We start from the raw sequence: 13,008 nt of genomic DNA, 5'->3' as shown, positions 1-13,008 counted from the left end.
GAGTTATACTTTCATGAGAAGACTGGTGAGTGCTGTTTTTCCTTCTTTTGGGATATCAGGGTATGTAATTGAGAGTGCTGTTTCATTACATTACTCTCTAAACGGCACCCCGTCTGGGTTAAAGGTGAGATCGCAGGGCTTTTGGTATCCGTACGGTGTCCATGTTGACCTACATCGACATAGACACCAAAAATACGTGGAAAACTCATGTCAAACTTTTTTCCAAGTCAACCTTTTGTATGTTGTCATTTGACCATGTTGTCCTAATACATGTAATTAGTTTTTTAGGTGTCGACCTTTTGACTGTTAACAAACAGTGGTTGACCTTTTGACTGTCATATTGACCCATACCTGTCTATGCTGTTCGACCTTTTGACTGTAGACCTAACGACTGTATACCTTCTAGCTGTAATCAGAAGCAGCGTTTACCACTCACCAGCTGTTGCTAGGCAAGAATTCCCCAAAACAAAGAATGTTTGCAGCTCATAGATTCCTACAAACTTCTGTAGAGTTTTGTTTCTATGAGGTTCACTAGATACAATGGGGGAGATTCTCTAAGAATCTCCGCCCCCCTTCGCCGCCCATCGCATACTTAATTATCGCATATGTTGTAACATATGCGATAATTAAGGCAAAGGACAGCTCTTGCGTTAAGAGCTGTCCTTTGCGGTGAGAGTCGCCGGGTCCCAGCAGGTCCCGGCGACTCCCCCCTCCCTCCCACACCCGGCGCTGCTGCTGCTGCGCCGGGCTCTCCTCCTCCCTGCACCCGGAAGAGGATCAGTGCAGGGAGGAGGTCACAGGTCCGGGCAGCACTGCGCTGTGCTGCCCGGACACAGGTGAGGGGGCGATGCGGGGCAGCGGGGGGTTGGCGCGGGGCGGCGGAGGGTTGCGATAGAAGCCCATTGGCTTCTATGGGGCATCGCCAGATTTTTCTGATGATGCCCCCAGCCGCGGTAACCCGGCGGGGGATGCTTACAGCATCCCAAAATGCGGTAAAAACCCCGATAACGGGGTTTTTACCGCATTTTTAGTTTAGAGAATCCCACCCAATATATGAAATTGTGTGCTATTGTGGGTTGAGAAGAAAAATGTTCTAGTGGCAAAACCAAATGTGGAAAATGAGCGAACCAAGAAACAGGAACTCTGTAATGTAATCAGGCCACAGCAGAGACTTCCCCCTCAGAAAGTGTTATAGTTTCCATTTACAGTAGAAGCACTTATCATGGTATTGATGTGGTAATATAGCTTCCCATGGTCAGAGCATTATGAAGGCAAACGTACAATGAAATATGAATAATACATGAGTGCAATAAAACCTTAATAAATATATTATGTAAAATGTTCCATCCTACTGTGAGCGGTGTTATTAGCTGGACTTTTTCATATCACATTTCTTCTTTTGCTTCCATTCACATTTTATGTTGGTAAAAAAAAAGTTAAGCTGCTTTAAAAATCCATCTCCAAGGACAGAAATTAGCATGTTGTCCTACTGTCTACTGCAAGACATTCTCCACTATGTTCAACATTAGTAATAATGGGGAAAATGTATTAAGCCTGGTAAAGGGATAAAGTGGTGATAAAGTGTAAGGTGATCCTGGTGATAAAGTGTAAGGTGAAAGTAATGCTTTCCAAAAAGTACATACAGAAGAATAAACACAGACGCAATAAGCACAAATAGTAATATATCTCTACAGCAGAGTTGCTTTACCAACATTGGGGCAGATGTATTAAGCCTTAACAAGAGATAAATGCAAGGGTGATCAGGAGAGATAAACCTCCAGCCAATCAGCTCCTTAATGACTTTTTTCAAACACAGGCTGTAACATGGCAGTTAGCAGGTGATTGGCTGGAGGTTTATCTCTCCTTATCACCCTTGGATTTATCTCTTGTTAAAGCTTAATACATCTGCCCCATTATCACATACCTTCCAACATCCAGGAAGGAGGAGGAACTGTCACATTCGCACTGAAGACGCTTAAAAATTTTTGGGGTGTGGCCAAGTGAAAGGGGGTGTGGTCTACACTTGTGGCTCTCCCTCGAGGCCACGCACAGCACCTATCATCGGTGACAGTGGGGGACTCCCAACTGCCCCCCCCCCCTGCCACGGGACACGTGAATGTCTTCAAAAACCGGGACATTCCTGTGGGACAGTTGGGAGGTATGTTATCATGTCCCTATAGATTGCAAACTTGTATGAGCAGACAGTCTTCCCTTTGCCTTCTCTATATAATTATACTTATTACTAACTGCAGTTATGTATAGATTTATGGCACCATGTATGGCACCAAGAACTGTTTTTTAGCTCTTTAGAAATAAATATAATAAAAAAAAATCATTACATTTGGAAATAATCTAATCAAGAAAGATTTTAGCAAGCTATCCAATGCTTCAACTCAGGAGGCACTTCAGTTATCCATGCTGAGAAATAGTTGTGCACATCACGGATTATTACAGGAGAACAACATCACACTCATATGAGGGTAAAAGGATAAGTGATTTTATGCCTGCAGTATGCCACCATTACCTGTGTTCCCACGTTCAATGCCACCATCACAGTCAACTGAACAACCCATTACAGCATGCTCCAATATGCAGACTGTCAGTGCTCTGGTTGTATTTCCGATGTATATTTTCCTGCATGGTCATCGTAAGTGGTAAACCACTCCTATTGTTGTGCTTGTTATAAATTCTGAGATGGTCCTTTTTTTTTTTTTTATTAATTACACAGGTTCTGTGGCTGATTAAAACCAGGTGAAATGGAGTCTTGAAGTCAGCCAGCCACAAAACCTGTGTAATTTATATGTGTCCAGCATTAAAGGGATTAAAGGGATAAGCTGGACTTTCCGCAAGAATTGTGGAAGGCTGGTGGCCCTACTGTTTAATAAATAAATGTACAAAATAATTGTACCTGTGAGTCACATATAAATATATAAACAAAGAAAAGTAAAAAATAAGTATTCATGAGGCACAACAGCACCATAAGGGTGCATAAAGGATAGGGAGGTATCATCTACAGGGCTAATTTTCAGCCGGAACGGTCCGGAACGCCGTTCCTGAAGCTCAAATTAAAAATGACGTCATCAGGAACGGCGTTCCGGAACCTGCTTCAGGCCGCCCAGCACCTGCATTGTCTGCCCGCTCCCCGCACCCTGCTCCCCTCTCCCCTGCCCGGAGAGACGTGCAGCAGCAAAATTCACCTCTCCTGCTGGACCGCTAGCCAATGGGCGCTTGCGGTCCAGCAGCCAATCAACTGGTGGCTGCTGGACCGCGAGCGCCTATTGGCTAGCGGTCCAGCGGGAGATATGAATGGAGCGGGGAGCAGCAAGCAGCACAGGGCTGGGGCCCGCCGACGGGATTTGCGCAGCGGAGAGGGGGGCTGGGGAGCAGTGAGGCCGCCGCTGCCGAAATACAGTCCCCTCCCCGTGCTATACATCATTCAGCAGCAGCCCCGCTCAGCCTCCCCTCCTCCCGCTCGCTGTCCGCATCTTCCGGCACTGTCCCGCCTCCTCCTCTAGTCTAGAGGCAGCGCGGTTTCAGATCTCAGCACCATCTACATGTGCCGGCCGGGGATGTCAGCAGCAGAGGTGATCAGCGGCTCCTTGAGGCACCGGGGCTGCGCCACATCAACCCTCAGCGGTAAGATTGCCTCTTTGGTCGGTGTTGGTGCCCCTAGTAGTGGCAGGGCTGGAAGGAGGTAGTAGTCTGTGTGCCATGGTGCGGGGGTGTATGGCAGCAGTGTATGTGTGTATGTATGAATGAGACTGTCAGTGCATGTATGTATGTATGAATGAGGCAGTCAGTGCGTGTATGTATGAATGAGAGTGGTAGTGTATGTATGTATGTATGTATGTATGAATGTATGAGTAGAGAGTGTCAGAAACAGTGGCGTAATTAGGGCTCCACAGCCCTAGCCATGGCGGGGGGAGCCGGTGCCATGGTGGTGCAGTGATCTGCGGGAGACAATGTCAGAAGGAATGTTAGGGGCTGTGGCTGCGCTAGTCTACCTATGGCCGGTCTAACCTGTGCTGCCGATCTGTGAGTGCGCCACAGTAGCAGAGCTGGGCTTATGACCCAAGAAGCTTTACAACAAAAAAAGTTACAATGAAAAGCCTGCAGCTGCACAGGCTGCAGTGTTCTCCCCACGCTTTACAGGCAGTCCGCACGGCAGCCAAGACCCCCTGTCAGTCCAACAGCTCTTGTGGGAGATGGTGACGGGCGAACAACAGGGGACGAGTGAGGAGCAGGAGGCCCGGCGGCGCCATATGTACATCGCAAAGCAAGAGGCCCTGCGGCGCTGTCTGTACAGGGGAGAGAAGGTGGATGCTGGCTGGCCTGTACAACAGAGTTGAAGCTCTGGTGCCAAGGTGGCCCGGCTGCAGGAGGCACTTATGAGAGACCAAACTCAGTCTGAAGGTATCTTACTGTGGAGGGGAGGGAGGTAGTAGAGATAGCAGAGGGGCTAAAATTCTACTACACAAGATGCCTGGCTCACTCTCTCCTCTCCTTATCCCTATGTCCCCCATATCCCCCCCACCATCCACCACCTCCCTTGATCTCTCTCCTCTTTTTGTCCCCTGTGCTCACCCCCCCCCCCCCATATGTATGTATGAGAGCGGCAGTGTATGTATGTATGAGAGCGGCAGTGTATGTATGTATGAGAGCGGGAGTGCATGTATGTATGAGAGCGAGAGTGTATGTATGTATGAGAGTGGGAGTGTATGTAGGTATGAATGAGATCGGGATTGTATGAATGATAGCGGCAGTGTATGTATGAATGAGGCGGGACTGTATATATGTATGAATGAGAGCAGCTATGTATGTACAATATGTTTAAGAGCAACCATGCATGTATGTATGTATGAATGGGAGCGCCTATTAAGTGTAAGGAGGGGCCCTTAAAATGTTGCTATGGGGCCCAAAAAGTTCTAGTTATGCCCCTGACAGGTACCCCACACTGCTGCTAATGACTGGTACATGCTGCTTACTGCCATTGCTTATTAAGGAACCCCGTGGATTGGAAGGAGGAGGCCCAGCACCACGGATCACAAGAAAAAGCCTGGCACCGTAGTGAGGAGGTTGAGGCTCTGCACCAGGGGACTGCAGACAAGAGGCCCGGCGCACCAGTGTGGGAGGAGGAGGAGGCCCAATGCTGAAGAGAGAGAGAGCTGCCTGAGGTACACTCGCCACTTTGATTGAGGGGGAAGGAAGGATTAGGAGGCGCAAAGTAATTTCTGTAACTTTCAAACACCTGCCTACTTCTGCTCTTCCTTCTCTACCACCCCCCTCTCCTCCTCTACCACCCCCTTCCCCGCCTCTACCACCCCCTTCTCCTCCTCCTCTACACCCCCTCTCCTCCTATACCATCCCCTCTTCTCCTATACCATTTCCTCTCCCCCTATACCACACCCTTCTCCTCCTCTACTACCACCCTTCTCCTCCTCTACCACCACCCTTCTCCTCCTCTACCACCACCCTTCTCCTATACCACCCACTCTCCCCCTATACCACCCCCTTCTCCTCCTCTCCCACCCCCCATCTCCTCCTCTACCACCCCCATCTCCTCCTCTACCACCCCCCTTTTACTCCTCTACCACCACCCTTATCCTCCCTCTCCTCCTCTACCACCTCCTCTCCTCCTCTACTACTCTACTACTCCTATTTCCTCCTCTACACCCCCTCTACTCCTATACTACTCCTTCTCTTCATCTACCCCCCATCTCCCCCTCTACCACCCACATCTCCTCTATCCCTCTTCCCCTCTGTCACCCTCTCCCCACCTCAGACACTCTCCCTCTCTTTCTTCCCTTTCTCATTCTGCCCATCTCTCACTCTCCTCTCCCCCTACTATAGTCCCGTCACTCACTTTCCCCTCTAATCCAACATCTCTCCCTCCTCTCACCCACCCCTCTCTTTCTTTTGCCACCACTCTTACCCCCTCTCCCTTACTTACCCCTCTCATGCACTCCCTCTCACTTTCTCTCTCTCTCTCTACCCGTTCTCACTATCGCTCCACTCTCTGACTTCCCCTCCCCCTATTTAACCTGTCACTTATTTTCCCCTCACCCAATCTCTCTCCCCCTCTCTCTCTCCTCCTCTCACCTACACCCTTTTTCTCTTGCCACCTCTCTCACTTACTCTCCCCTCTCATGCACCCTCCTGTTCTCTACATTCTCTCTCTCTTCCCTATCTCCCCCCTATTTTTATGTCTCTCACCCCCTCTTTCTCTCACACCATCCCCGTCCCCTCTCTCTCTGCCCATTTCTCTCCCCTCTCTCTCTTCCACTCACCTCCTCTCTCCCCTCTATCTCACTATCCCCTCACTCTTTGTGCCTCACTGACTCACTCCTCTTCCCTCCTCACTGTCCCCATCTCCTGTACCTCCTGTACCCTCCGTCCACCTTCCCTAGCTCCCTCTGTCTCTCTCTGTCTCTTCCCTTTACCAACTGCATCACCATCTACCTCTCCACTGTGCTACTATCTCCCCATTTTCATCTCTCTCCTGTCACTCTGCCTTTCCAAGACATCACCCTCTGCCTCTCTAAATCATCTGTTTACTGTTACCCACTGTCTCTCCTATGTATAATGGCCATCACGGTGTGTGGCATATGTATAATGGGCATCTCGGTGTGGGCCATATGTATAATGGGCATCTGTGTGTGGCATATGTATAATGGGCATCTGTGTGTGGGCCATATGTATATGGGCATCTGTGTGTGGCATATGTATAATGGTCATCACGGTGTGTGGCATATGTATAATGGGCATCACGGTGTGGCATATGTATAATGGGAATCTCTGTGTGTGGCATATGTATAATAAGCGTGACGGAGTGAGGAATTATGGCTTTCTTTTTTTTCTTTTTTTTTAAATGTAATGCCCCGTCCCTTTTGTAGCTCCTCCCACATCACCGCCCACTTTCTGCCCCCGCCCACAGTTCCTGAACCTATTTTCCTACAAAAATAGCACGGATCATCTATAAGAAGCATGTATGCAACAATGTGGCCACTTATTATGAGGGTATCACAACCAATGTGAGACATTTCTGTGGAAGCACCTAAGCCTGTGCCATCATCCGCAAATGTAATCCCCATGGCTTTCTATAGGCATTGTGGTTAGCCATTGTAGTTTATATGTAAGGTACAATATTACTAATGTTTATGGGAAGTGACCCTTTGGATCTAGATTTCGTAGTTTACGTTTGCCCACTGGACATCCATTAGAGGCAAGCCAGGTCCATATCATACCCTCCAACGTGACCCATTGCATTCGGTACACAATGCTCTGCTCCTGGACTTCTCTCTTAATGTATGAGTGCCATCACCTGAGTTGAAACACCCTTCTCGTCAATTAACTAGTTCCACACAGGTGATGGCAATCATACATTAACCCCTTCCCGACGAGGCCTTTTTTGTTAACTTTTTTTTTTTTTTCCTCCTCGCGTTCAAATAAGCGTAACTTTTTAAATTTTCCGGCTATATAGACACATGCGGGCTTTTTTTTTGCGGGACAAGTTGTACTTTTTAATGGTACCATTTACTATACCGTATAATATTCTGGGGAATCAGGAAATAATTCAATGTGGGGTAAAAAAAAAAAAAACGCCATTCCACAATTTTGCGCTGGTTACGGTTTTTTTGGAGTTCATAGTTCGTTTAAAATGATGGGTTATCTTTATTCTATGGGTCGTTACGATTCCGGTGATACCAAACTTATATAGTTTTCGTTACGTTTTACCACAAAAAAAAAAATAGAAAATTTTACAGTTTTTCTAATTTGCGTCGCGTCGCCATGTTGTTCTGCGGCTTATAACTTTTTTATTTTTCCACCTACGGACCTGGGTGAGGGCTCATTTTTTGCGGGCTGAAGTGTACTTTTTAATTAATACCATTATGGGATATGTGCGACTTTCTGATCTCTTTTAGTTACATTTTTTTGGGTAGGCGATGCGACCAAAAAACGTAGTTTTGGCGTTGGGAATTATTTTCCGTTTACGCCTTTAACCGTGCAGGATAACTAATGTTATATTTTAATAGATCGGACTTTTAGGAACGCGGCGATACCAAATATGTTTATTTTTTTTATTTTTTATTTATTTTTATTTGTGAAATGGGGAAAGGGGGGTGATTTGAACTTTTAATATTTTTTTTTTTTTTTTTTTTAACTTTATTTTTTTTTTTTTTTACTTTTACTACAAGGCCCCCTAGTGTACTTGACCACTAGGGGGCGCGATCGCCTGTACTAGGTTCAGCCATAGAGCTCTATGGCTGAACATAGTGATTTTCAGCACTTCCTATTACATCCTGCCTCAGGCAGGATGTAATAGGAATGCTGACATGGCCAGCACAGGGGTCTACATTAGACCCCTGGTTACCATGGCAACCGATCGGCACCCTCCGATCTCGCCGCGGGGGGCCCCGATCGGCGCCGGAGGGGGGCGCCCCCCCTCCGATCAGCTATTTAAGCACTGCGGGCGCTTTGCCCGCGGTGCTTAACCCCTTCATGACAGAGCCAGTTTGTGCCTTCATGACAGAGCCCTTTTTTTCAAATCTGACATGTCTCACTTAAGTGGGGATAACTTTTTTTTGCTTTTACTTATCCCAGTGATTTTGAGATTGTTTTCTCGTGACACATTGTACTTCAAGTTAGTGGTAAATTTGGGTCGATACAGTCTGTGTTTTTTTGTGAAAAATACCAAAATATCGTGAAAAAATGGAAAATTTAGCAATTTGCAAAATGTTAAATTTTCTGCTTGTGAGACAAATAATCATACCACTCAAAATAGTTAATAACTAACATAGACCATATGTCTACTTTATGTTTCCATCATTATTTCAACTTCCTTTTAATTTTTTTGGACACTAGGAGGCTTCAGATATGACTAGCAAATTCTCAAATTTTCAAGAAAATTTCAAACACTGATTTTTTTAGGGATCAGTTCAGTTCTGATGTGACTTTGAGGGACTTGTATGTGAGACACCCCCATAAATGATGCCATTTCAAAAACTGCACCCCTCACAGTATTCAAAACAGCATTTTGGAAGTTTGTTAACCCTTTAGGTGTTTCACAGGAATTAAAACAAAGTGTAGGTGAAATTTCAAAATTTCTTTTTTTTTGCAGAGTTTCAATTTTAATACATTTTTCTAACGAATACAGTAGATTTTACTAGAGAAATGTGACTAAAAATTGATTCCCCCAATTCTTTTGTTTTCAAAAATATCCTATATGTGGCCCTAGTGTGCACTTTGACCAAACCACAGGCTTCATAATAGAAGGAGCACCTACTTGATTTTGGAGCCTCCTTTTTATGAGATTTTTTTTTAGGCACCATGTAGGTTTCTAGGCACCATAAGTGCTAAAAGTTAGGAACCTCCCCCACAAGTCACCCCATTTTGCAATCTACACCCCTCAGGGAATTCATCTAGGGGTAGAGTGTACATTTCAAACCCCCAGGGGTTTCACCAATTTTGGTACAACTGGGATGTGAAAATGGAAAATTACATTTTTTTACACAAACATGCAGTTCTGGCTCAAAATTTTTCATTTTCACAAGGTATGAAAAAGAAAAAGCACCCCAAAATCTGTGCCCCAATTTCTCCCGAGTACGGCAATGCCTCACATGTGACCAAAAAATACCAGTTGGGTGCATGGCAGGACTCAGAAGGGAAGGAGTGTTTTTTGGATTTTGCAGCACAGATTTTGGTGGAATGAATGGTGGGTGCTATGTTGCACCAATACAGTGGAACCCCCCCACAAGTCACCCCATTTAGCAAAGTACACCCCTCAGGGAATTCATCTAGGGGTATAGTGTACATTTCAAACCCCCAGGGGTTTCACCAATTTTGGTACAACTGGGCTGTGAAAATGAAAAATTACATTTTTTTACACAAACATGCACTTCTGGCTCAAGATTTTTCATTTTCACAAGGAATGAAGGAGACAAAGCACCCCAAAGTCTGTGCCCCAATTTCTCCCGAGTATGGCAATGCCTCACATGTGACCAAAAAATACCAGTTGGGCGCATGGCAGGACTCAGAAGGGAAGGAGTGATTTTTGGATTTTGCAGCTCAGATTCTGGTGGAATTTTGGTGGGTGCTATGTCGCATTAGCAAGACCCCCCAAGCACCAATACAGTGGAACCCCCCCACAAGTCACCCCATTTTGCAAAGTACACCCCTCAGGGAATTCATCTAGGGGTATAGTGTACATTTCAAACCCCCAGGGGTTTCACCAATTTTGGTACAACTGGGCTGTGAAAATGAAAAATTACATTTTTTTACACAAAAATGCAGTTCTGGCTCAAAATTTTTCATTTTCAGAAGGTATGAAGGAGAAAAAGCACCCCAAAATCTGTGCCCCAATTTCTCCCGAGTACGGCAATGCCTCACATGTGACCAAAAAATACCAGTTGGGTGCATGGCAGGACTCAGAAGGGAAGGAGTGATTTTTGGATTTTGCAGCTCAGATTCTGGTGGAATGAATGGTGGGTGCTATGTCGCATTAGCAAGACCCCCCAAGCACCAATACAGTGGAACCCCCCCACAAGTCACCCCATTTTGCAAAGTACACCCCTCAGGGAATTCATCTAGGGGTATAGTGTACATTTCAAACCCCCAGGGGTTTCACCAATTTTGATACAAGTGGGCAGTGAAAATGAAAAATTACATTTTTTTACACAAAAATGCAGTTCTGGCTCAAAATTTTTCATTTTCAGAAGGTATGAAGGAGAAAAAGCACCCCAAAATCTGTGCCCCAATTTCTCCCGAGTACGGCAATGCCTCACATGTGACCAAAAAATACCAGTTGGGTGCATGGCAGGACTCAGAAGGGAAGGAGTGATTTTTGGATTTTGCAGCTCAGATTCTGGTGGAATTTTGGTGGGTGCTATGTCGCATTAGCAAGACCCCCCAAGCACCAATACAGTGGAACCCCCCCACAAGTCACCCTATTTTGCAAAGTACACCCCTCAGGGAATTCATCTAGGGGTATAGTGTACATTTCAAACCCCCAGGGGTTTCACCAATTTTGATACAAGTGGGCAGTAAAAATGAAAAATTACATTTTTTTACACAAAAATGCAGTTCTGGCTCAAAATTTTTCATTTTCAGAAGGTATGAAGGAGAAAAAGCACCCCAAAATCTGTGCCCCAATTTCTCCCGAGTACGGCAATGCCTCACATGTGACCAAAAAATACCAGTTGGGTGCATGGCAGGACTCAGAAGGGAAGGAGTGTTTTTTGGATTTTGCAGCACAGATTTTGGTGGAATGAATGGTGGGTGCTATGTTGCACCAATACAGTGGAACCCCCCCACAAGTCACCCCATTTAGCAAAGTACACCCCTCAGGGAATTCATCTAGGGGTATAGTGTACATTTCAAACCCCCAGGGGTTTCACCAATTTTGGTACAACTGGGCTGTGAAAATGAAAAATTACATTTCTTTACACAAAAATGTACTTCTGGCTCAAAATTTTTCATTTTCACAAGGAATGAAGGAGACAAAGCACCCCAAAATCTGTGCCCCAATTTCTCCCGAGTACGGCAATGCCTCACATGTGACCAAAAAATACCAGTTGGGTGCATGGCAGGACTCAGAAGGGAAGGAGTGTTTTTTGGATTTTGCAGCACAGATTTTGGTGGAATGAATGGTGGGTGCTATGTCGCATTAGCAAGACCCCCCAAGCACCAATACAGTGGAACCCCCCCACAAGTCACCCCATTTTGCAAAGTACACCCCTCAGGGAATTCATCTAGGGGTATAGTGTACATTTCAAACCCCCAGGGGTTTCACCAATTTTGATACAAGTGGGCAGTGAAAATGAAAAATTACATTTTTTTACACAAAAATGCAGTTCTGGCTCAAAATTTTTCATTTTCAGAAGGTATGAAGGAGAAAAAGCACCCCAAAATCTGTGCCCCAATTTCTCCCGAGGACGGCAATGCCTCACATGTGACCAAAAAATACCAGTTGGGTGCATGGCAGGACTCAGAAGGGAAGGAGTGATTTTTGGATTTTGCAGCTCAGATTCTGGTGGAATTTTGGTGGGTGCTATGTCGCATTAGCAAGACCCCCCAAGCACCAATACAGTGGAACCCCCCCACAAGTCACCCCATTTTGCAAAGTACACCCCTCAGGGAATTCATCTAGGGGTATAGTGTACATTTCAAACCCCCAGGGGTTTCACCAATTTTGATACAAGTGGGCAGTGAAAATGAAAAATTACATTTTTTTACACAAAAATGCAGTTCTGGCTCAAAATTTTTCATTTTCACAAGGAATGAAGGAGACAAAGCACCCCAAAGTCTGTGCCCCAATTTCTCCCGAGTACGGCAATGCCTCACATGTGACCAAAAAATACCAGTTGGGCGCATGGCAGGACTCAGAAGGGAAGGAGTGATTTTTGGATTTGGCAGCACAGATTTTGGTGGAATGAATGGTGGGTGCTATGTTGCATTACCAATACAGTGGAACCCCCCCACAAGTCACCCCATTTTGCAAACTACACCCCTCAGGGAATTCATCTAGGGGTATAGTGTACATTTCAAACCCCCAGGGGTTTCACCAATTTTGATACAAGTGGGCAGTGAAAATGAAAAATTACATTTTTTTACACAAAAATGCAGTTCTGGCTCAAAATTTTTCATTTTCACAAGGAATGAAGGAGACAAAGCACCCCAAAATCTGTGCCCCCATTTCTCCCGAGTACGGCAATGCCTCACATGTGACCAAAAAATACCAGTTGGGTGCATGGCAGGACTCAGAAGGGAAGGAGTGATTTTTGGATTTTGCAGCTCAGATTCTGGTGGAATGAATGGTGGGTGCTATGTGGCATTAGCAAGACCCCCGATGCACGGTGAAATGATGAACCTAATAATCCATCGATGTGTGGTATATTTTGAAACACTCCTTTATACATAGGCCGGGTTTGTCGGGGCAAGTTTCACAGTGGAAAATAGTTTCCTTTCTTATTCCCTTTTTATAGCAAACTTTGCACCTTTTTTGTGTCCTGC

The sequence above is a fragment of the Crinia signifera genome, chromosome 1 (assembly GCF_055691185.1).
Source record: "Crinia signifera chromosome 1, ASM5569118v1, whole genome shotgun sequence".
In the NCBI taxonomy this organism is placed as follows: Eukaryota; Metazoa; Chordata; class Amphibia; order Anura; family Myobatrachidae; genus Crinia; species Crinia signifera.
The sequence above is the reverse complement of the archived record's forward strand: the minus strand, read 5'-3'. Positions refer to the sequence as shown.